We start from the raw sequence: 25,046 nt of genomic DNA, 5'->3' as shown, positions 1-25,046 counted from the left end.
ATGATTAGGACAACACAACACCCAGTCCCTGAGCGGAGAAAATCTCCGACCCAGCCGGGAATCGAACCCGGTCCCTTAGGATTGACATTCTGTCGCGCTGACCACTTTTTTTTTTTTTTTGTTTGGTCGTTGCGGACATCACATGATATTCGTTCAAGTTCGTTGTTGATTCTTTCACTCACAAGGGGAGGCCGCCAATTGTGAAATTCAGATTCGATTCATACTGCGCATAATAAAAGCTCATGGCCAGAGGTGCAATGTGGCAAAGCACCAAGATGCACTTCTCAGCCGTTGTCGAGAAAATCGACAGTTAAAAGAAACTGTTGCGGTGAAATACTCTCTACGATTAATAGTTTTCCACAGAGTCGTGGCGCAGCGGTAAGCGCTCGGGTTCGTAATCCGAAGGTCGCCGGATCGAATCTCGCGCCATGCAACTTTTTTTATTGGTATTTGTTTTTTGTAATTCAAATGTATATATACACACACATTATTCTGTGTTGTATTTGGCCATTTATTGTCTGTCACGTTTCCCCATCCTACGATTATTTTGTAACCTCTCCTTCCTTTCAGGCTTGAAAACTTTTGAATTTATTGACAGTCGCTGTGGACCGATTCTCAGGAACATTTTGTTCAATCTTAGTTTGTTTAATTCTAAATTTTTTGTGCGCTAATTATCTGAAGTTATTTCCTCATAACATCATCTTGGTGCATCAATCCTTCAACAACCTTTCGTAGTTCTTTAAAAACTTATTTTTACAGAGTGAATATATCTTTATCGTTTCTTCTTTCAAATCCATGATCCACTTCGATAAAGGGTAAGTGTGGGAGAATTGGACAAGGTAAGTGTAGGAGAATTGGACAACTTTTTTCCTCAGCATATAATTTATGTTTTTTAACTTTTTTTACTTTTGGCAGGATATTCGTATAGAGTGTCAAGTACACTTAAGTACAGTATATAATAGAGGCTCTGACAATTAAAATACAAGAGATATGATAAAACGAAAATACATGAACGGTCTATCTCACCCACAGGAGTATGGGTGAGATGCACCAATTTGCTGGGTGAGTCAGACCTCATAAAAATGGCTATACGTGAAAAAAAGAGTCAATTAAAATTACATATACATACATGTGGCTGAAGTAACATTCCTGGAACCTCTTACTGCCTAAACACTGCCGGGTTTGTTACTCTGCTGCAGTGCGGTTTCATCCATGTTGTAGATGTGCCCTGGTTTCCCAAACAAGATATTTTCATGCATCACAGTTTGAAGAAGTTTTTACAGCTCGAGCGACTGATACACCTTCTGCTCTTTCTTATAACAATATTGGTTCAAATGGCTCTGAGCACTATGTGACTTAAATTCCGAGGTCATCAGTATATAACAATATTCTGATTACGTCTAACAAAGGAGTTAAGCCAGTCGTACCCAACTTTTTTTGACTGATTATTGAAAGTACGTGATATATTTAGCCTTTCTGCTAATTCAAGTGGCATACATCTTACTGAATTTGTACATGGTGCGAAACCTCGCTCTTGCAGTTTCTTAATATGATCAATGAGCTTCCGTTCATTCTCAATCCCCAGAAAAGGGTGATGCCCATACTACCCTTACAACAGTTCTTTTAAGGCGACTTCTATTTAGGGTGGTTTTAGGCACACAGAAAGCTGTATCTGCAGCACTGACACCCATGAAATTATCCCGCACAGCATGCATGGCCTTCATCAACCCATCATCAGTCCATTCGCCTTGCCCTCTGGACCCAGTCATTTCGTAATTAGTTGGCATTTTTTTAAATAGAAAAATGTCAGCTATGATAAAACGCATCTTACTGAATCCTTTTTCCGAAAATAATTAAATTTTCATGAGCACCTAAGCTAAATTTAATTGTGGTGCACCTCTCCCACATTAAAATACGTGGTCCATCACTCCCGACTGTCAGGAAGAGATGGACCACCCCGAGTTCTGTCTGCAGATAGCGAACTCGGTGACCATTTTAGGTTAGTTTCATGCCTAAATGTTTGTTAAGCTCGCAGTAAGAAAACGGCATCAATATAGCACATACTAAGTCTTAATACTAAAATTAAGTAACTACACGGTAAAGCTTTTCGGATTACCTGAACAGAGAATGTGATTTTTTCTCCAGAACTAACCCGAACATACAGCGTTCGTTAACAAAAGAGCTTGCTCACAAATAGTGAGGGCTCCTCTCATTTCTGAAATACGCCAATGGTTCGTCTCTCGCAGTGGACCAACTCTCCTGGACTTACTCTAGCAACAGGCAGCAACCATCATGTAGAGCATTTCTGCATTTCTTTTCATGTTTTAGTTTTTATATACTTCTTGATTCTTCTAAATATCATGGTGAATATATCTATTTTATTTTTCAAATCGTTACCTTAGTCGTAAAACAAGTCACAACTGCTGTTGTTGTGGTCTTCATTGCAAAATCTGGTTTAACTCAGCTCTCCAAGCTAGCACATTCTGTGCAAGCCTTACCACGTCTGCATAACTGTTGCATTGCGGTCTACATCCACTTGAACCTGCTTACTACATTCATTCCTTGGTCTCCCTCTGCAGTTTTTACCTACGCCTCCCCAGCTCATCCTTCCATTACCACAATGCCAAACTAACGGTTCCTTGACCCCTCAGCTTGTGTCCTATCAAGCTATCCCTTATTTGGTCAAGTTGTGTCATAAATTTGTTTTCTCTCCAACTAGATTCAGTACCTCTTCGTCTATCTTCTCTCCTCCGATCTACCGATCTGGCACCACATTTCAAAAGTTTGTATTCTCTTCCTGTCTGAATTGCTTAGCGTCCACGTTCCATTCCGTACAAAGCTGTGCACCGGACAAATACTTTCAGAAAAGATTTCCTAACATTTAAATTTATATTTGATGTTATCAAATTTCTGTTTTTCAGAAATACCTTTCCTGCTATTGCCAGTCTGCATATACATCCTACCTAGTTTGGGCAATGTTAATCATTATGCTGTCCAACTAACAAAAATTATGTACTAATTTTAGTGTTTCACATCTTAATCTAATTTCCTCAGCAACGCCTTATTTATTCTTCTGCACACTGTTACCTTAGTTTTAACTTTGTTGACGTTCATTATGTAACTAATATTCCTGGTTTCGTAACCCAGCTGATACTTCATTCTCGTATCAGACATGACCATTATCGCAGTTCCAGATATCGTCTCATAATAGACAGACATTAACAGAAGTATAATTTTCTCTAAAAATGAGTCTCGTGGTTCACTAATTCAAACCCAACTAAGAATACATTGCCATGTGTCCAAAGTTACCCAAAAGACCCAACTGGAAGTACTGCAGTGCTTGTTTGCTACAGGACTGTACCGATGAAATGCATGTGACACCAGGACTACTCAGAGATTTCTTGCTAGAAGAATCTGTATATTGAGCAAGCAGTAAAGGAAAGAAAAGAAAAATGTGGAGTATGAATTAAAATTGAGGTTTGACGATGACGTAAATCTGTCAGAGACAGCAAAGGACCTGGAAGAACAGTTGAACGGAATGGACAGGATATAAGATGAACATCAATAAAAGCAAAACGAGGATAATGGAATGTAGTCGAATTAAATTAGGTGATGCTGAGGGAATTAGGTTAGGAAATAAGACACTTAAGGTTTTAGATGAGTTTTGCTCTCTGGGGAACAAAATAACTGATGATGGTCGAAGTAGAAAGGATATAAAGTGTAGACTGGCTCTGGCGAGGAAAGCGTTTTTGAAGAAGAGAAATTTGGTAACATCAAGTATAGATTTAGCGTCAGGAAGTCTTTTCTGAAAGCATTTGTATGCAGTATGGCCATGTATGGAAGCGAAACATGAACAGTAAAGAGTTTCGACAAGGAGAGATTAGAAGCTTTCGAAATATGGTGCTACAGAAGAATGCTGAAGATTAGATGGGTAGATCATGTAACTAATGAGGAGGGGCTGAATAGAACTGGAGACAAGAGGAATTTGTGGGACAACCTGACTAAAAGGAGGGATCGGTTGGTAGGACACGTTCTGAGGCATCAAGGGATCACATTTAGTATTGGAGGGAAGTGTGGAGGGTAAAAATCGTAGAGAGAGAGACCAATGGATGAATACACTAAACAGATTCAGAAGGATGTAGGTTGCAGTGGTTACTCGGAGATGAAGAAGCTTGCAAAGGATGGAGTAGCATGGAGAGCTGCATCAAACCAGTCTGGACTGAAGACCACAACAACAACAACAGTAGAAGAAAAAAAGAAACGATAATTTCCGTCCAACAGAGCATTTATAGGTTGCTAGTATTTGGCAAAGCAGCGTGTTCTGAGAGTAAAATTGGTAAGAACACTTGTAGAACTTAACCGCATAGCTAAATATTCGAGATTTAGAACTGAAACTTTGCTGGCATTATGGCCAGTCCACGAACCCTACAAGAACTGCAGAGTGCTCTTCGACGACCGGAATTGCAGTTGATCCAGTTTCCTATGAAAATCAAGTTCGTTGTCAACATGCATTGCTACTTCAAGGTAGTCATAGTCGTTGTTGTGCGTTCATAACAGGCAACTCGATTAGTTTTTGTTTATTATTCCTTCTCTGAGCCCTCTAATTCATGATGGGATGTGTAGAAATGATGGATACTGATACTATACATGAAATATTGCTAGTTGAGGAAGTCCAGATCCATCTCATACAATGGGATAATGAGTATGCGCAACTTTAGAAGTGGGACATACGAGGGTTATTCGGAAAGTAAGGAACGATCGGTCACGAAATGGAAAATACAGTGAAAATCTGATGAGGATTTGCACAGATGGTTTGGGCACTGTGTCTAGTATGCCTGTCGATCGCATCATGTCGCTCTTTTCAGTTCTGAGCTCACAGTGAGAACGTAAAGGTGGCTAGAATTTAGCGTCTCCCGCCAAATATGAGGGTCTGGAGAAAGATTTCGCCTTAAGCTATGCAATCCACATAACATAACTGTCACGCAGTTCGCTCTTCACGACAATTCTCAGCCACACTCTGCAGGGGCAATGAAGATGCTCCTGCTGCGTTTTCGATGGGACGTGTTTGATCACCCACAATACAGCCCGTAATTGGCTACCCCTGAGGTTCATCTCTGGTCAAATGAACCGCTGGCTATGAAGACAATATTTTGACACAGACAACGAGCTGCAGTCCAGAGTAGAAAATTGTCGAAAAACACTGGCGGCTGTCTTGTATAACGAGGGAATTGAAAAGTTGGTACCACGATAAAACAGATGTCTACGTCTGAGCGGCGACTGTGTAGAGAAGTAGCTGGAAGGTGTAGCTAACCGTTGCAAAATAAAACAGTTTTGATTTTCACTGTGGTTTCCATTTCGCGATCTATAGTTCATTACTTTCCGAACAGCCGTCGTATTTCTTTCAAATCGCACTTAAAAATGTAATACCAAACTCTGGCCAGCCTATCGTTGTGTTTCAGACCTAAACTAGTATTTATATCTTACTTAGATGTATGAATAAAAAAAACGCTTTCAGTCACAACTTTTCGTGTTTTATGAAGTACGAGATGCATTTCGGACCTTGTAGGTCCATCATCAGGTGTAATTTGTCTTAGTACATGCTTTATTTTTTTCTCTTGATTGAGGTGAACCGCATGTTCCTGTCATGAAAAGGTTTGATGTTAGGTTATGAATTTCGTTAGTCGAACGCCGAAAATACATGCCAAATAGTGGAAAAGATGCACAATGTAAATTTACCACATAATCCAAAAAAAGCGTTTTTAACATTTTAGCACCAGCATACATTCTTTTCTCCATCGTTTACGTACATATAACTTCATTCAAGAGGCACATTTGCATACACATGTTTGTAAACACTCCACAGATGTTTCTGTACCTTGTGTGATCAAAGATGAATTTATTCGCAGTGCTAAAGATATAATTATTAAACAATTGACATTTCCAGGAAAAAATTTTAGAATAAGACTTTAAAATTACTGAAATAACTGTCTTGCGAAATTTGTTTGTTCATTTAACACAGGTACTGGTTTTTTGATTTTGTGGATGTATATCTCCGGTTGTTCTAACAGATTTAGGGTCTTACCATTGGCTTCATTATGTAGTACTACTAAATTGTTTTCTAGACTGATGATGACATGTTTGGTTTCCAACATAGATGTGCCATGATCGATTTTTCGAAGCCAGACACTCCAAAACCCGTTTTCAAGAACACGTAAATGCTTTCAAGCTCGACCACTTCAAAAAATCAGTCATAATTAAATGTCCATTAACATCTAAGCTAAATGTAATTGTGGTCTACCTCTCCCACAGTAAAACACGTGGTCCATCACTCCCGACTGTCTGGGAGAGATGGATCAGCCCGACTTCTATCTGCAGGTAACAGCACCTGTGCAATGTCTGCAATGCGTTGCAAGTGTCAGCCGTGGTCGGAGAAGTGTTTGTGCAGTTGTGAGTGCATTATGTCGGAACTAAGTGACTTGGACCGTGAGCAAATAGTTGTACGATGAGTGTTTCCGCAATCAAGGGTGGTTCCAATTCAAAGATATGCTCACAAGTAAATGAGAGAGTGAAAGTTGTTAAGTAACTCATCTTTTGTTAAGTAACTCTCTGTTTAAACTTCATTCGTTTAGACACAAGAATTTGGCCGACACTTTGATTTAATTAACTGTAGTTTTTTTCTGGATGCTATTCGAGAGAATGGATCAGCAACAAACATGCATATCCTGCTCATTTATTTATGTATCACCTTCCACAGCCGTAGCTAACTGGTTATGTAATGGTACAGTACATAGTTTACAAAATGCTGATCAAAGATTATAAGCAGAAGAATTAAAGAATTAATAAAAAACGAAAAAATGTGAGACAGCAGACTAATAAATAATACTTTATACAAAAAATTTCTCAACTACTGCGAAGATATCCTCTATAGAACAGGGCTGTGCCACAAGGGAACCTTCGACTCGGAATGAATTACATCGAATTTATCAAGGAATTTTTTTCTGTTCCGCAGGAAACCTATTCATAGTGAAACCTGCTGAGTAGTGCACAGCTTTCCTCACAGTGCTTAAGAAGTGTTATCCAAGTGCACATCTTTTTCTGACTATTGTTCACTGAATGAATGTTGCAGTTTCTTTTGAAAGAGTCAATATAGTCAGCAATGAATCCCATAATGGAATACATGTACATGGATGGCAGAGCTGGAATCCCGAGACACCTGAGCAACGCCTTGCGTGAAGTCCGTGCACTGATATCGCCTATGTATGACCGCCAGTTTATGGGCTATGAATATTCTTGGTGAGACCATAGAGGTGCCCCAGAATATAACACCATACGAGATAACAGGGTGAAAGTATGCAAAGGAAACAAACCTTCACGTCTCAATTCGAAGACAATGCAGGTTACTTTTACAGCGAAGAGTGCAGCATCTAGTTTCCACACAAGGCAGAGAACATGTTACTTCCAAGAAAGCTTTCTACTGTATCTACTCTCAATCCTGAGAATTTAAAATAGTCGCCTTCACTGACTCTTTTGCCACCTCAGGACAATAAAATTTCGCTTTTACAGAAGTTCCGTATCAGCAACTGTATAAATTATGTTTTGTTGCATTTAACTGTTAATCTATTTTCTGAAAGTTATGTGCTGATGTTACTGAGTGCCATATTACCTACATGATTTATATTATGTTCGACATCTTTGAGAACGACACTTGTTTGAGCCACCTGTCACGTTCGGTGGCGGATTATTGACGCGTATCAAGAAAAGCAACGATTCAGGACAGAACCCTACGATAAGACCCACTTTTCATGATCCCAGGCGGATTCAAACGTCTTCACTGTTTGTTGTTGGAGGACCAGCTCCCGCTTCCTAATTTATAGATGTGAAGTGAACTATTGTTGAGCTTTCTCCCTAGTACCACAATGTTCCAAATTATGGGGAGCTATTTCATGGTCCACACAGTCAAATATTTTGTTAAATCAAAGAAAATACCTACTGTCCTCAACCTATCATTTAGCCTTTATAGTGCCTCACACAGAACAGAATAAACTGTGTTTTCTGTGCGTTCCGCTCCCCCGAGTACCAACTGCAAGCCTCACAGCAAATTTTGTATACTGAGATGTGCCACTACTCTCCCTGTAAAAGGACTGTTTAGGTTTTTATGTTGGTAACGCCACGTAGCGCTCTATATGAAAATCGCTGACTGTGCTGTGTGAAGTCTGTGGCTGGTTTGCATTGTTGGAATATTTGCTATTGTAGTGCTGGGCAGTTGGATGTGAACAGCGCGTAGCGTTGCGCAGTTAGAGGTGAGCCACCAGCAGTGGTGGATGTGGGAAGAGAGATGGCAGAATTTTGAGAGCGGTCGATCCGGACGTGTGTCCATCAGAAAGAGTAAATTTGTAACACTGTATATCATGAACTATATATATATGATGACGTATGAATATTATTAAGCTAAATACATTGTTTGTTCTCTATCAAAATCTTTCATTTGCTAACTATGCCTATCAGTAGTTAGTGCCTTCTGTAGTTAGAATCTTTTATTTAGCTGGCAGTATTGGCGCTCGCTGTATTGCAGTATTTCGAGTAACGAAGATTTTTGTGAGCTAAGTGATTCATGAAAGGTATAGGTTATTGTTAGTCAGGGCCATTCTTTTGTAGTGATTATTTAAAGTCAGACTGCCCGCATCTCGTGGTCGTGCGGTAGCGTTCTCGCTTCCCACGCCCGGGTTCAAATGGTTCAAATGGCTCTGAGCACTATGGGACTTAACATCTATGGTCATCAGTCCCCTAGAACTTAGAACTACTTAAACCTAACTAACCTAAGGACAGCACACAACACACAGCCATCACGAGGCGGAGAAAATCCCTGACCCCGCCGGGAATCGAACCCGGGAACCCGGGCGTGGGAAGCGAGAACGCTACCGCACGACCACGAGATGCGGGCACGCCCGGGTTCCCGGGTTCGATTCCCGGCGGGGTCAGGGATTTTCTCTGCCTCGTGATGGCTGGGTGTTGTGTGCTGTCCTTAGGTTAGTTAGGTTTAAGTAGTTCTAAGTTCTAGGGGACTGATGACCATAGATGTTAAGTCCCATAGTGCTCAGAGCCATTTGAACCATTTTTTAAAGTCAGACTGCGTTGCGCTAAAAATATTGTGTGTCAGTTTAGTGTTGGTCAGAATAAGTAAAGAGAGAAATGTCTGAGTACGTTCAGTTCTGCTCAGCTATTTGAAAATCAAATAACGTAAGGGGTTAACCAGTACAGTAATTGATAAATTTTTCTATAGGGACGTTTCATCCCATATATTGCTTTCTCAGAAACTTTTGCTGCAAATAAACTGACTGGTAATTCTATTCATTACTTCTTTCAACTGTTTCATAAAGCGGTTTCATCAACGAGCGCCTAGTTCAATCTGTCAGGAAACTAACCGCTCCTGAACAACACATTGCACAAGTGACTAGGCACAGAACTGATCTTGCTATAAATATGCTTCCATTTTCCTTTAATCTACATTATTAAGTTTATCAGCCATACTAAAGAAAAAACTCACGCTTCTAACTCAAGAATTAATCTTCCACTCTATAGATCAGTGGCTGCCAATCTGTCAATCTTTTTGGCTGACATTGCGGAACACCTCCATCCGCGCATCTACCGGATCTTGTTATTAATAGGGAAAATACATAATTTAAATTCATGGATAATTTAGTAAGCCTCCAATAGTCTAACGAAAACTTGGTCGGCGGCCCGGAGGTACTGATTTCTGCATGTCGGCACCATTTGGAACGCTTAGTGACAACTGTGGTCTGTTTCAGATTGCAACCAACCCTAGTGACCTAACGGATGTAATGCTAAAATTGCATAGTGAAGAGTTGTTGGTTTTACTAAGTGTGTGACTGACTTTGAGTAATAACAATATTTGTAATTACATTTAAATGCATTACTGAATATGAGACACTGCCACCAAAGTGTGAAATTGTTTAAATGCCGGTTTTGCTCTGCACAGCATTTTATTGCAAGAACTTTAATTAATTTAATGTTTGTTGCTACAAATCAGTACAGCATTTGAAGATGACCATTTCTACAGCTCACATTCGCGAATCCACGTTACTTCAGTGTCTAAATTTATACGATAGTAGCTGATCGGTACTAGTCGCGCAAGCCCTTGAGTTGTCAGTTCTGGAAGATAGACAAGAAAACATTCCCACTCTACATTCTCTAACCCCGCAGGGGTCTCTCTACCTTAACTCTCTGTTCCTGAGGTAAGAGGCCAACTTTACTTAGCTCATGGTCGAATTCACCAATGTCAATTAAATGAAGCACGTAGGTATTTTTTTTGCCTCCGATTGGGAAAACTCCACTCCTAAAAAGCTCTTAAACGTTAGTTGACGTTATTGGATTCGGCTGTTTGTTGCCACATGCTTATCATTATGAAATATGATTGAGAACCGTGGGATGCACGAACACTTTATTCGGGCCGCAGTTTGACGGCCACTGCTACAGAGTAATTTATGTTGTAATGAGAGTTCTGCACAGCCTAAAACTCTGTAATGAGCCGGGAGACGAATGCGGACCTTGCTCTTCAGTGGACAATCGTGTCACTTGAAATCTGAACTGAAGGTAGGAGTTGAATTTCTTGTTGACGTGGAGATCTTTAGAGATGGAACAGCAGGTCAGGTTGGAAAGAAGTAGGTCAGTCTGGGAACAATCCCGGCATTCGCCTGCAGTAATGTAGGTAAATGTGTCGTGCCACATGATACTCTCGAGCACGTGAAGTGGACCTAGTCAGAGATCTGCTTCTCCTAATTTCGCAGATCCTGTACTTCGTGTACATCTTTTAGTAATCAGTGTTGCAAAATAATTCTTGCAGTGTGTGGGAGTTGAAGAGGAAGTGACAGGTTGAAGCTTTGAAAAGAAAGTGAAAATTAGAATTTGATTTCCCCTTCGACGACGAGGTCATTGGGTGTAGAGCACAGGCTCGGATTGGACGAGGAATGAAGAGGAAGTTTGCAAATGAACCATCTCAACATCCTCCTTGATCGTTTCGAAAAACCACGCAAAATCTAAAGCTGTGTGGTCGTTTGGGACTTTGTCCAGCGATTCTCCTAAGTGCGTGTCCAGTTCTCATTGTTTTAACAGGTCCAGATGGTTCACTGAAGCGCACACTCTACTGTAAACCACGTCAAAGATTCTGCTCTTTATTTTAGATGTCAGATTCTTTTGTTACTGATTTGAAAATCGTTTTACTTGTTTCTCACAGAACCGGTACTCTTTCAGTTTATCTTTTATTTTCCACATAGTGTTGGTAGTTGTTATCAGTCGTCAATAGATTTCGGTGGCTTGCTGCTACTATATGTGTATTTAATTTCACTAACTGACAACATCTTGTTTTTCTAAAACTTCATCCCTGTTTGTGTCATGTGTGGCAGAACAATGTCCTCGCAGTCAAGAGAAAAAGCTCACCTCCGACCGTCCACATTTAGCCGTTCCTGGGCTTACCTAAATCGCTTTAAGCGTGTCCCAGTACGGTTCCTTTGAATAACCTACGGCTGGGTTTGTCTCTGTCCTTCAGTTGAGGTAGTGATTCGTCTGTATTGACGTCGACAACGACGGTGCATTGAAGTGCAGCCTTCCTGAGATATTTTTGTCGATGGACCACTAAACACTATTCTTCCGTCTTCCACTTACTTTCACAGTCATCTGAATGCAATGTCCACGTTATTTAATACACCTTTCTATATTAATTTTTCATTGATAATATTACGAGTAGAAAATTAAGAATCTGCATAGTGAACAGAGACATTCCAATTGAAGAGCCTTTTCTTTTTATGTGTGAATGGAATATTGATGCCAAAAATCCTGTAATAATGAACCCATCAGTACCAACTGGGTAACAAAGCCATGGTACTAGTTGTATGAAAACGTGAAATAAATTGTATTAAGGTCTTCGCCAGCACCACCATGAAAGGCTAATGGTGGAGAGCATCGGTGGAAAAAGATTATCGGCTCCACAAATTAAGATCGTGACCTACAAACACACTACACTGTATCTGTTCCATGATGGTCAGACAGTCTTCCTCTGGACTGGACGCCTGAACGAGTTTACTTCCTGGTGACGAACTTTGATGGCAGATACTTCAGCTACTCACAAAAAATTTAGAAACAATGCTGGGACTGTCGAAGGCGATGAGTGCTTCGTGAGTGTAGTTCGACTAAGGTTAAGGTTCCTAGCAACAACGGCGACATTAGAAACACATAACTTTGCATCCTCAAAAAATGGCAACATCTATGTACTTAGATTTCACTTTGAAATCACCTTTAATGATCCAATGAACTCGTGACAGAGGTACCATCCGGATACCTGTCCATCGTCTGACAGCATTTGTCCGAAAGCAAGCCCAGTTCTTTACTTGACTCCCGTAGCGGTCGTTTACTGTGTAAGCAACATTACTGTTAATGGTAAGGAAGTGAAATGCCCAATGTTTATCTGGATTATAGTCAAAATTCTCCTCAAATACGTATGAACAATTGAAAAAAACATTAACTGTTCGTTTTGTAGTAGCTGACAATCACCAGACTGCGTTCTTATCGGAATAAACCGTTATCTGAAGATACAGGTCAACAAGCGGAAAATTGCATTAGATTCTAGATAAGATATGCACAGGAAGTGCGTGGCGTTATAATGAATGGAGTAGTCGAGACGGTTTCCGTTAAAAATACTTCGACAGAATTCCTGATCCAATTTTGTTAATTCCGAGCTTTTGCATCTCTAATGACCTCATCGTCGACGGCACGTTAGATCCGAAGCATCAGCTCGTCCCCAGTTCCTAGCGGAGAAGGCAAAGCTTCCCAGTAGTTCGCTTTACGACATTGTAGGAAGCTGCCAAGACGTCATATAAGGACGGCACAGTCTACAATTGTGAAAAAACCATCATTTTTACTAACTTTGTTGCAAAGTCGAAACTCTACTCCAAGAAAGAGAAATTAACGTCAAAGGAAACAACTACTCTACAAATAATCGTCCTGTTATTATTACTGTAAATACAAATTCAAAATTTGTAGTGAAGTAGTTTTGGACGGTTGTGTTTCACAGCTGTAATGTGTTTAATGAAAGCCATATTTACTCACACCACCAGTACTATATGAACGTTATTGGCGGTGCATATAAATATGTCCATCATTAAACAAAGTCGGTATGTTTTTGGACCAGTATACGAGCAATAAATTATTTAAGATTACAGAGAAGAAACTCATTAAGTCTCAGCAATACCAACTCTTCTGTGCGCTACGTAAACGATCTGTCAGTACAATGGGCAGCAATCTGAAGCTACACTGAGGGAAAGAAGTCGCAACACCAAAAAATAATTAATGTAGAGTAATGAAATTTCGGGAATATATTTGTCTAGATAATGTATTTAGCAACATTGCGAGATTACAGGTTAATCTAAGTGCAAGGTAAGCCACTGCACATATGACATTAACAATCGCTGCAACCGTCAGACAGTCGAATGCAAACATGCAAACGTGCCTGCATTGTGTTGTGCAAGTGTTGGATGTCAGTTTGTGGGATGGAGTTCCAAGCCTGTTGCACTTGGGTCGGTCAACACAGGGACGGTTTATGCTGTTTGTGGATGACACTAGAGTTGTCGTCCAATGATGTGCCATGTGTGCTCCATTGGAGACAGATCTGGTGATCGAGCAGGCCAAGGCAACAAGATCGACACTCTGTAGAGCATGTTGGGCTTCAGCAATGGTATGTGGACGAGAGTTATCCTGTTGAAAACTCCCCATGGAATGCTATTAATGAATCGCAGCACGACAGGTCGAATCACCAGATTAGCGTATAAATTTGCAGTCAGGTTGCGTAGGATAACCACGAGAGTGTTTCTGCTGTCATACGAAATCGCATCCTAGACCATAACTCCAGGTGTAGGTCGAGAGTGTCTAACACACAGACAGAGTGGGTGCAGGTCCTCAACTGGGCTCCTTCTAAGCAACACATGACCATCACTGGCACCGGGGCAGAACCAGCTGTCGACAGAAAACAAAAAACACAACAGGCATCCACCCTGCCCTTCGATGAGGTCTCCCTTGACGCCACTGAAATCGCAAATGGTGGTGGTCTGGGTTCAATGGAATGTACGCTGCACGGCGCCTGGCTCGGAGCTGTCCTTGAAGTAACTGATTTGTAAGAGTTCATTGTATCACTGTGGTGCCAGCTGCTGCTCAGATTGCTGCTGCAGATGCAGTACGATGCGCCAGAGCCATAAGCCGAACACGAGGGTCTTCCCTCTCAGTAGAGACACGTGGCCGTCCGGAGCCTGGTCTTGTGACCGTGCATTCTCGTGATCACCGCTGCCAGCAATCCTGTACAGTGGCTACATTCCTGCCAAGTCTTTCTGCAGTATCGCTGAAGGAACATCCAGCTTCTCGTGGTCCTATTACAAAAACTCGATCAAACTCAGTGAGGCATTGATAATGGCGTCTTCGTCGCCTGAAAGGCATTCTTAATTAATATCAACTCACTACGTCCAATTTCAAAGGTAACTAATACTCACGACCCTTACAGCTTGTATTTAAAGCAAACCTAATCTGCATCCTTAAAGTGCCACTACTGTCTCCAGTCTTATGCGACTGGCCCGAAATTTTAATAGACATCATCATTCATATGTAGAAACACGTCCAGCAAGTTTCCTTATGTCGCACAACTCCTTCTTGGCGTTGCAATTTTTTTTCCTTATTTGCTACTAACACTATTGTTTTTGAGAAGATGTGGTTGAGAGACTGTGGGGGCGCAGGATGTCTAGGGCAGACTTTCAGTTTGGTGCATTCAATGGCAACATGCTTTAAATGTGGACAGATGTAAGTTAACGCAGAGGGTTACGAGAAATATTACTATAACGTTCGATTACGGAATGAATGGTACGCTGTTTGGCTGAGTCACCTCTATTAGATATCTAGGCATAACGTAGCGAAGCGACGAGGATGCCACTAAAAAAAATGGTTCAAATGGCTCTGAGCACTATGGGACTTAACATCTATGGTCATCAGTCCCCTAGAACTTAGAACTACTTAAACCTAACTAACCTAAGGACAGCACACAACACCCAGCCATCACGAAGAAGAGAAAATCCCTGACCCCGCCGGGAATCGAACCCGGGAAGATGCTACTAACAAATGTCAGTTGCAGGGAAGGCGAACGGGCAACTATTGGTTATTGGGCGAGTCCTGGGAAAGTGTAACACACCTAAACAGGAGACCAAGTAAAGAACGCTTGTCCGGCCCATTCTTGAGTTCTGCTCGAGTGTTACGAAATCTCGCCAAATTTATTAAAGGAAGACATCGTAGCATTTCTGAGGCGTTCTGCTAGATTTCTGAAAGGTCGGTTGGATCAGAACGAGAGTGTTTTGGAAATAGTACGTGAGCTTAGATGGGAAGCTTTGGAGGGAGGCCGACTGTCTTTTCGCGAAGTTCAAGGAAACAGTATTTACGACAGACTGCAGAATGAATCCACCTCCTCCAATGTTCATCTCGTGTAAAGACAACAAGCAGAAAATAAGGTATATTAACACCCGTACAGAGACCTATAGGCAGTAATTTTTGCTTTCTACATTTGCGAATGAAACAGGACAGGCAAGGGGTAGCAGTGACACGAAGTACGGTCCTCCACGCAGTGTACAATGGGCTACGAGAAATGGAAGATGTACGTGCGTACCCATGTGTTTGCTCCAAAACTTTGTCCTTGTGCGATTGCTCGATGACATACACATGCTCTCCATAGACAATTTTAATTTGTCAAAATCGAATGATTTTAGTAGACAAGCGCAGTGTGTTCATTACAGTTCTTGTGCTCGTCCAGGAAGATGTCTAGTTGGCTGCTCACTCCTTTTCGGGAGTTTAGTTTAGTAATCAAATAATTATAAATAAAACAAATATTTACATAAAAATTATTTACTTGTTCTTTTACCAGTTGCAGAGACTCTAAGTTCGGATAACTTACATTCTAAAACAGATTTTCCACATTGTGGCTAAGGGCGGCTATTTTCCCTTTCATATTTTACGAAAGTAACTCAATTACGACTCTAGTAAGAAACACGAACGTAGTTAAGTTGAATTATTTAATCATGCCACTTTTGTACTGAATTCTGATTTCATTTACCCTTCTGTCCCAGCTGCACATCGTAGTCGTAAAATATAAAAGGAAAAATATGTGTCTTCAGTCAGTAATCATACTTCTGAGAGTGATGCGTATCGTGTTCTGAATGCCCGTGACTGCTCATCTTCATGAGGTTAACGTCATTATTTGTACATAACTGTTCTGAACGGTCCTAAAGCGCCAATACAATTTAGTTTAGTAATCAAATAATTATAAATAAAACAAATATTTACATAAAAATTATTTACTTGTTCTTTTACCAGTTGCAGAGACTCTAAGTTCGGATAACTTACATTCTAAAACAGATTTTCCACATTGTGGCTAAGGGCGGCTATTTTCCCTTTCATATTTTACGAAAGTAACTCAATTACGACTCTAGTTGGAACCAGAATGCATAAAATAACTTTTTTATAGTTATCTCTAGCAATGGTCGTAGCATATCATGACTAGCTTCCCATACAACTTTCTGATCCCGAAGTGATTCTACCAATGGCTGCGTATAGCTCTTTCCAAATTTTTGAGCTACAGACAGACATTTAATGGTATCTTTTGTAAGAAAATAGCTGTTTGACTAGTTAGTCTTAGCGGTAGTCCACTGAAGAATAGGTGAGTGTTAAGAAAAGAAGTGCAGGTGTTGTTTGTCACTGGAAGCACTGTTAACTTACAAATGCACTTTATTGAAATTATCTCGAGTATATCCAAATAACTCTTTGCCTTCCACCTTCACTTCAGTATCTTTTTACCCAGACGAACAAGGGAAGAGAAAGATGGCAGACTAGAAATGAGCGCTTTGGATTATTGGGCGGATACTCCTTGTCAGTGCACATCTGCTCAGGAAGAACTTTGTTGAAAACCTGTTCTGTTCATTTTCTAAATTTCTGCGGGTACATAAGACGGTGTCTTATTAAATCCACTAGGAGACTCTTGCTCTTGCCTTTCTGAGGTGAGCAAAAACTCCACTTCAAATTGAATCTCATCATCGACACTTTAAACTCATTTTAAATGAAAGAAACAAAGACAAATTTTATACGTGCCATTTACACTTGACCTGAATTGATTACGAAATCAGAAGCGGTACGCAGGATTTAAACTGCCACTGATGTTTAGAATACTCAGCTGTATCCAGATTTCACCGAGAACAAAAATAAAGATGTTGATGTCAGATACTCATTTACTACTTGACGAATACATTTAACGATTGTAGAGGCGAAGCCCTTCATACAGAATAAAGCGATCACCTGTCAGCTGTTCTCCTGAGATGACTGCGATAAGATAGGAAACAATTGAAATGCATGCAACGTAATCTGCGGCGCAGACTGTCACCCGAATGAATTGCACCTGGAGACTTAATCCACGTTTGAGAAAAACATCGACACTACATGCAGGAGGTGAGTTTCACTGATTGAGGTACCTGAATCAGCCCACAACCTTTCGCTTATTCTCCTATTCGTTACACCGCGCAACTGTAGCTGAAACTTACACGATCGTAGAAAAGTGTAGACGATTTCTAGGGTGATTACCTAGTGCTAGAACCACCCTTGTTAGAGAGAGAAACAAAAGTGTCTTTTGTAATCGGGAAAAATAGGTTTGAGGCGTTGGATGTTTACCCTAGCTATTACAAAAGTAATCCAGAATTTGTAGCAAATTATTTAGGATCCTAGGAGGTTAACGGCACTGGTTTCTCTATTATAACTAGCCATTACTTCCAACATGAACTCTGTGACCTGTTTTCACGGAAGTTATCGAGACAATTATGTATTAAGATGGTATCTCTTTTCTACCTTCTATATGGAATATCATGTATTGTACGAGGGGCGTTCAGAAAGTAAGCTCCGATCGGTCGCGAAATGGAAACGACTATGAAAATCCGATAAAGCTTTGCACAGATGTGTTGGGTAGTGTCTCTAATATAACCCCAGTTAGCATCACGTCGCTCTTCTCATTTCTGAGTTCGCAGTGAGTGCGTAAAGATGTCTAGAAAATAGTGTCTGCCGCCAAGTACGAGGGCCTGGTGAGACATTTCGCCTGAAGCTATGCAGCTAACATTACATAACTGTCGTGCTGTTTCTTCTTCAAGACAATTCTCAGCCGCATTCTGCAGGGGCAATGAAGATGCTCCTGCATCGTTTTCAAATGGAAATGTGAGATTACCCACAATACAGTCCGCAATTGTCTCCCCCTGAGTTTCATCTCTGGTCACATGAACCGCTGTCTTTGAAGACAACATTTTGACACAGACAACGAGGTGTAGGCCAGCGTGGAGAATTGGCGGAAAGCACTGGCGGCTGCCTTCTATGATGAGGCTATTGAAAAGTTGGTACAACGCTATGACAAAAGTCTAAGTCAGAACGGCGACTACGTAGAGAAGTAGCTGAAAGGTGTAGCTAATTGTTACAAGTAAAACATTTCTGATGTTCACTGTGGTTTCAATTCGGCAATCAATCGGAGCTTACTTTCTGAACAGGCCTCGTATATACCGCATGTGATTTGTACAGATGAGTACTTATGAAGTCTACTGTTACGATTGTAGTGTTATGAATTAGCATCGAAATAAAAAGAAGGGAATAAGTAGACATGTGGTGTCGGCACAAGTCAATTCCTCCAGAAAAAGGTCAGAGGGCTTTATCGGACTCAACGGTCGATCTGACATGCGCATCACCGTCATCGATGTCAAAAATGCTCATTCCACGGAACTTTCGGGAGGAGCGAGATTTAAACCAGGGCACTAGAATGCAGTCATCGGAATGTAACTGTCGTCATCTCTTTCACCAAGTGCCAACACATTCGTAACGGAAATATCTTCCGCCATCTGGGTTAGAGCCAGTTTACCTATAGGTCACTGCAAATGAATACCACTGCGACCTTGACTAGATAGGCGCGTACTTATTCTTTACGAGAAATAATTAAATTTCTAGAATCATAGAAAGGGAGAAAACATAAAAGCATACAATTATTCTTTTCAGTTTGAATTTACATGTAATTTTTTGTTGAAACAATATGCTTTGACAAGAAAACAATTTCTTCAGTGGCATGGTTTGTTGTCTTATTATTGCTGTCTTTGTATCTCTAATCAGAGAAACCAGGGATACGTAGTAAATTTCTGCAGTTTAGCTACTGGTGTCATCCACGAGTTTTCTCTTTTTACAGGTCTCGTTTGTGCATAATAGGTGATAACTCATCACTATTGACATAGAATATGAACCAATTCAATTCATAAGGACAATTACATTCTTGTCAGAGCTTATTATACGCTTTTACCTACGCAGTTTGTTGCTTTAGAGTTATATGTTAATCTCTTGTTCCCAGAAGGAGTCATATTGAGATCTAACCATTTCAGCTATTTAAGAATGGATCGTTTGGCACCCCAAATTATATGATCCGAGACAAACTAAATTCCTGTCTGGAGCAATACTGGTATGTTTCTATACTTTCCATACGAAAGAAAAATATTCAATCATGTAAAAACTGTGAAAGGTTTATGTCACATCTACGCGATATACCGACATTTAACTAATGAAATAATGCGCTGATTGTGATTAAATTTGTCAATGGTTTCTATCTATGAATAAGGCTGCGAAAGCCAGGTACTTATTTTCAATGCAATGGTCAATTTTGATAGGGGTAGAAACCAAATAAATGGTTCCGCGTGTTGGTTGTGACCTGCATTCCTTAGCTGCTGACACATTAGTAGTGTAACAGGGGGGAATGGGCACTAAAGTAAGTCATCGATGACATCATCAACGAGTGATCGGATTTCAGCACATCTCTCGCTCCCCACTCCCCCCCCAATGCCTGAGAAAGGCCAATTGCCCTAAGTATAAAATGGCGGGAAATTCTAAAATTGTTGGCGTTTTCTTCCGCTCCTGTGGAAGAAGCCTGTTGTCTTAAGTATAAATTGGCGGGAAACTCAAGAATCAAAAATGGCAATCGAACATGGTTCAGATGGTGCAAATGGCTCTGAGCACTATGGGACTTAACCTCTGAAGTCATCAGTCCCCTAGAACTTAGAACTACTTAAACCTAACTAACCTAAGGGCGTCACACACATCCATGCCCGAGGCAGGTTTCAAACCTGCGACCGTAGCGGTCGCTCAGTTCCAGACTGAAGCGCCTAGAACCGCTCGTCGACATGGGTCGGCTCCAAGTCCAGTTGTGCTATTTAAACAACCCTCCACACCCCCTCTAACTTTTTTATAGCTTAAACAATTCACCCCTTCACACCGGTTACCATAAGTTCAAAATGGTGAGAAAATCCACTTACCCCAAGTTTAAAATGATGGGAAGTCTGTTGGCTGTCAATCTCCATAGCAGTCGTCCCAACTTTAAAATTGAATAGCCCACTGATACAATGATGCATTGATGTATGGTTGTCAAACTGTCGTCAGTGTTGTATGTAGCTTGGTGGGGGGAAAGGAATCAGAGGTATTCACTTATACACCACTGTAAGGCCTAAAAAAGCGTTTCCTTTACAAGTGTTTGTAGGCGGAAGGAAAGATCAAGGTGAAATAATACTTGGGGGTAGCTACTGAGCATATATTTAAGTATATTATAAATTTTTTGTCGGAAAATATTTCGAAATGGCGACGCAGCAGCAATTTTCCCGAGGCATATTGAATATGAGGCGATCTACGGCATGCACTGTAAATGCTGCCAATTTGAGTCCGGCAAAAAAAGAAAGTCTATGTAATCCACAAGAGTGTAGCTAGTGAACCACGTAGGGGATCTACAAATATTGATTATTGTGTACTTGACGAGTGTCTGACTGAAGTTAAATTTTCCCAAAAAACGACAGTCACTTATAATAATAAATATTGTTTAAATTAACTAATCGAAAATCCTGTACGTGGTTCACTTTGAAATGTTATTTCAAAGTAGTGGTTAAATTTTCATATATAGAAAGATTGAAAATGATTGAAGTTATAGCCGGCCGAAGTGGCCGTGCGGTTAAAGGCGCTGCAGTCTGGAACCGCGAGACCGCTACGGTCGCAGGTTCGAATCCTGCCTCGGGCATGGATGTTTGTGATGTCCTTAGGTTAGTTAGGTTTAACTAGTTCTAAGTTCTAGGGGACTAATGACCTCCGCAGTTGAGTCCCATAGTGCTCAGAGCCATTTGAACCATTTTTTGAAGTTATGCTGCCATGTTGGAGAATTGTAATGCGAAAGACCCCTTTGAAGCTTTGAAATGTCTTATAGACAGTAACAAATAGAAAAATTCTATTTTTAGAAATCTCTTGCCATTAATCTGCTATCCCCTTTTGTACTGTTGCGTTGCGATCGAAATCACATAACGATTGGAATATCGGTCGCGGCAATTCCATGAACGCACAGAACCTTACAGCTCCGTTTAGTCCTGCTCCAAGAAGTCACATTGCTAGGACGATTCGACGGTTGATTTCATCCGCGTTTCGCATAAACTTACTACTTGTTATAACAGTTTCTGGGCGGTCCGGAAAAGCAGTAACTATTGCAGAGCCTAAGCCTCGAGGACTTCGTACTTCTCACGTCTGCATTGCTCTTTTTACATTTCACGTTTTGAGAAATCACAGAGAAAACGGCGAGAAAATTTATAATACTATAGCTCAATCCGTAGTTCACATCAAAATGCCAGTCATTGTCTTTCAGTTTGTTAGCAGAGGCACTGACTCCTTCCGAATTGCTCTCAGCCTCATACCTATTCTTTGGACTCGTTGGATACGATGTTTTCGCCTTTAGTGGCCGAGTACACTTTGTTACCATTCTTACTTGAAGGGCAAAACTGTATACTGTTGTTGTTGTTGTTGTTGTGATCTTCAGTGAAAGACTGCTTTGTTGCAGCTCTCCATGCTATTCTATCCCCTTCATCTCCATGTAACTACTGCAACCTACATCCTTCTGAATCTGCTTGCTGTTGATTGGCGACTCCATAGAGTGGTGTGTGCACAACGACCATATACGTGAAATTAGAAGGAAGGTCAGCGTTGGCCGTAATTTTTGATGGTTTATTGGTAGCAAAATCGATTTTCAATCACATAGTGATCATCTTCAGTGCTGTAGTGTGCTAATTAAACTCATAGGCACTGGTGTCAAGTTATTATCAACTATATCAATTTGACACCAGTGCCTATGAGTTTAATTTGTACACTACAGCACTGAAGATGAACACTATGTGGTTGAAAATCAATTTTGCTGTCAATAAACCATCAAAATTACGGCCAACTCTGACCTTCCTTCTAATTTCTGCTTACTGTATTCTTACCCTCCGCGCTTCCCTCCAGTACTAAATTGGTGATCCCTTGATGCCTCAGAATGTGTCCTACCTACCAACTGGCCCCTTCTTATAGTCAGGTTGTACCACAAACTTCCCTTCTCCTCAATTCTGTTCTGTTCCTCCTCATTAGTACGTGATCTACCCATCTAATCTTCAGCATTTTTCTGTAACACCACATTTCAAAAGCTTCTATTTTCTTCTTGGCCGTGCGCGGTAGCCGAGCGGTCTAAGGCGCCTTGCCACGGTCCGGGCGGCTGGCCCCGTTGGAAGTTCGAGTCCTCCCTCAGGCATGGGTGTGTGTGTTGTCCATAGCATAAGTTAGTTTAAGTTAGATTAAGTAGTGTGTAGGGTTAGGAACCGATGACCTCAGCAGTTTGGTCCCATAAGACCTTACCACAAATTTCCATTTTTTCTCCTTGTCTAAACTGTTTATTGTCCACGTTTCACTGTCATACATGGCTACGCTCCATGCAAATACTTTCAGAAAGGACTGCATTACACTTATATCTATACCCGATGTTAACAAATTTCTCTTCTTCGGAAATGCTCTTCTTGCCATTGTCAGTCTACATTTTATATCCTCCCTACTTCGACCTTTATCAGTTATTTTGCTTCCCAAATAACAAAATTCATTTACTACTTTAAGTGTCTTATTTCCTAATCCAGTTCCCCCAGTATCGCCTGATTTAAATCGACTGCATTCCATTATCCTCTTTCGCTTCCCACGCCCGGGTTCCCGGGTTCGATTCCCGGCGGGGTCAGGGATTTTCTCTGCCTCGTGATGGCTGGGTGTTGTGTGCTGTCCTTAGGTTAGTTAGGTTTCAGTAGTTCTAAGTTCTAGGGGACTGATGACCATAGATGTTAAGTCCCATAGTGCTCAGAGCCATTTGAACCATTTTGAACCATTATCCTCGTTTTGCTTTTGTTGGTGTTCATCTTATGCCCTCCTTTCAAGATACTGTCCATTCCGCTTCAACTGCTCTTCCAAGTCCTTTGCTTCCCCTGACTATATACTATAAGATCACGAATAGACTATCAAAAGTCAATATTGCCTACAAAAATCAAGGTTCGAAACGAAAGAATTGCCTTTTTCGTACACTTACTGACTCTTGCTGACGCCAAGCTAACGTATTATTGTTTTGAAATGCTTCTAACTATATCCAGACACTACAGGGGGTATCGATTTGGCGCAGGTCGGCCATTCGGTTCATCCGAGGGAGTTTTGGCCATAACTGTGAATGAAGTTGTGAATCTGATAAATGTACTCAACATCTGTAGTATCGATATAACCACATTCTGTTCCTGAGACCTCGGACCTTCGTCACAGAGGTCAGTAGCGTTCAGTGTGTGTCAGACGGTCTGGCAATGTACTTGGTTTTAAAAGCTCGGAATTTCATAGGCTTCAGTACTAGCGCACGACGCTGTGGTGCATTATGCTTACGACCTGAGCCCCCATCTTACTGTGTTACTCGCTTCTGTGAACGGGAACGCGTTATGCAGATCTTGGTGCCTCTCGCGTCCATCTGGAAAAGGTACTATTTTTTGTTTCTAGCTTTTACTGAGTTTAACGAAGGCGATGTTGGCCTGATATATTCGACGATGCCCTTTGGCTACACTGACTAAAGGATTCTTCTAAGAAATACCAAATTAAGGTATTTGTTCTTTCAATGGTTGATCTGTTTATACGTGCTTATAGGTTATCCAAGTCTGCACAACGCGATCGCGATTCTTAAATAGATGTATTTGTTCTCTGTTTTTTATGTAGATAACCTGAAGAGGTCTAAATAAGGCGAAACACGTCACTGAAAAATAAAAAACCAATATTGCTCCCAAGACTGTTTTTAAACAATACTAAGGACAAACTTTTTCAGGGATTAGACTTCTTGCTTCATATTTTAGAAGGTTCAAAGCATCTTTTAAGCCAGTAAAAATAAACGATTTTTTGAAAATTTTGGAGTGGTATTACCCTTAAAACAGCCATGGCGCCGTACCGTGCCGCGCGTTAAGGCCGGTTCCCACTAAAGCGCGGCATCACGTCGTGCGGCAACGGCAGCGGCAAGCGTTTTCCGCTTTGACGCGGCGGCTCGCGGAATTGGCGTTCCCATCTGAAAGCGGCAGACGCTAGCGGTAGCCAATGACGGACAGCCACTGAGGTACGGGGTGGGACCCACCGAAACGACCGGTGTGTTTGAATAACTATATCTTATACCTACATGAAGGAAAGACGAAGTTGGGTGAAGACATACAAATTTTTCATTTTCTGTACAATGTACTCTTTTACATATTTCATTATTCATGTTTTCTCATTTCAACATAAACAGATTTCATGACTACCGTTCATGATTGTTCACTATCTCCTAACACACTGAAACTATGTACGATAAAAGAGATTATTCAGATAGTTAAGCGAGGCAAAAATTTAAAGTGTGATACGGTAGCAGGTACAGGAAAACACTAAAAACACAAAGGCTTGGGGGAAGGGATGAAAGTGGAAGCCACCTGATAGAATTTCGCACAGAGCATAATGTAATCATCGCAAGCACGTTGCTTAAGAATCATGAAAGAATAATACATACTTGGAACAAAGTTTTCGAAACCAGATTTTAAATTATAAGATATTTCCTGGTGCAGACGCAAACCTACAATAATTTA

Source organism: Schistocerca nitens, chromosome 4, assembly GCF_023898315.1.
Source record: "Schistocerca nitens isolate TAMUIC-IGC-003100 chromosome 4, iqSchNite1.1, whole genome shotgun sequence".
NCBI classification, from domain to species: Eukaryota; Metazoa; Arthropoda; class Insecta; order Orthoptera; family Acrididae; genus Schistocerca; species Schistocerca nitens.
This window is presented reverse-complemented; position numbering follows the sequence as displayed.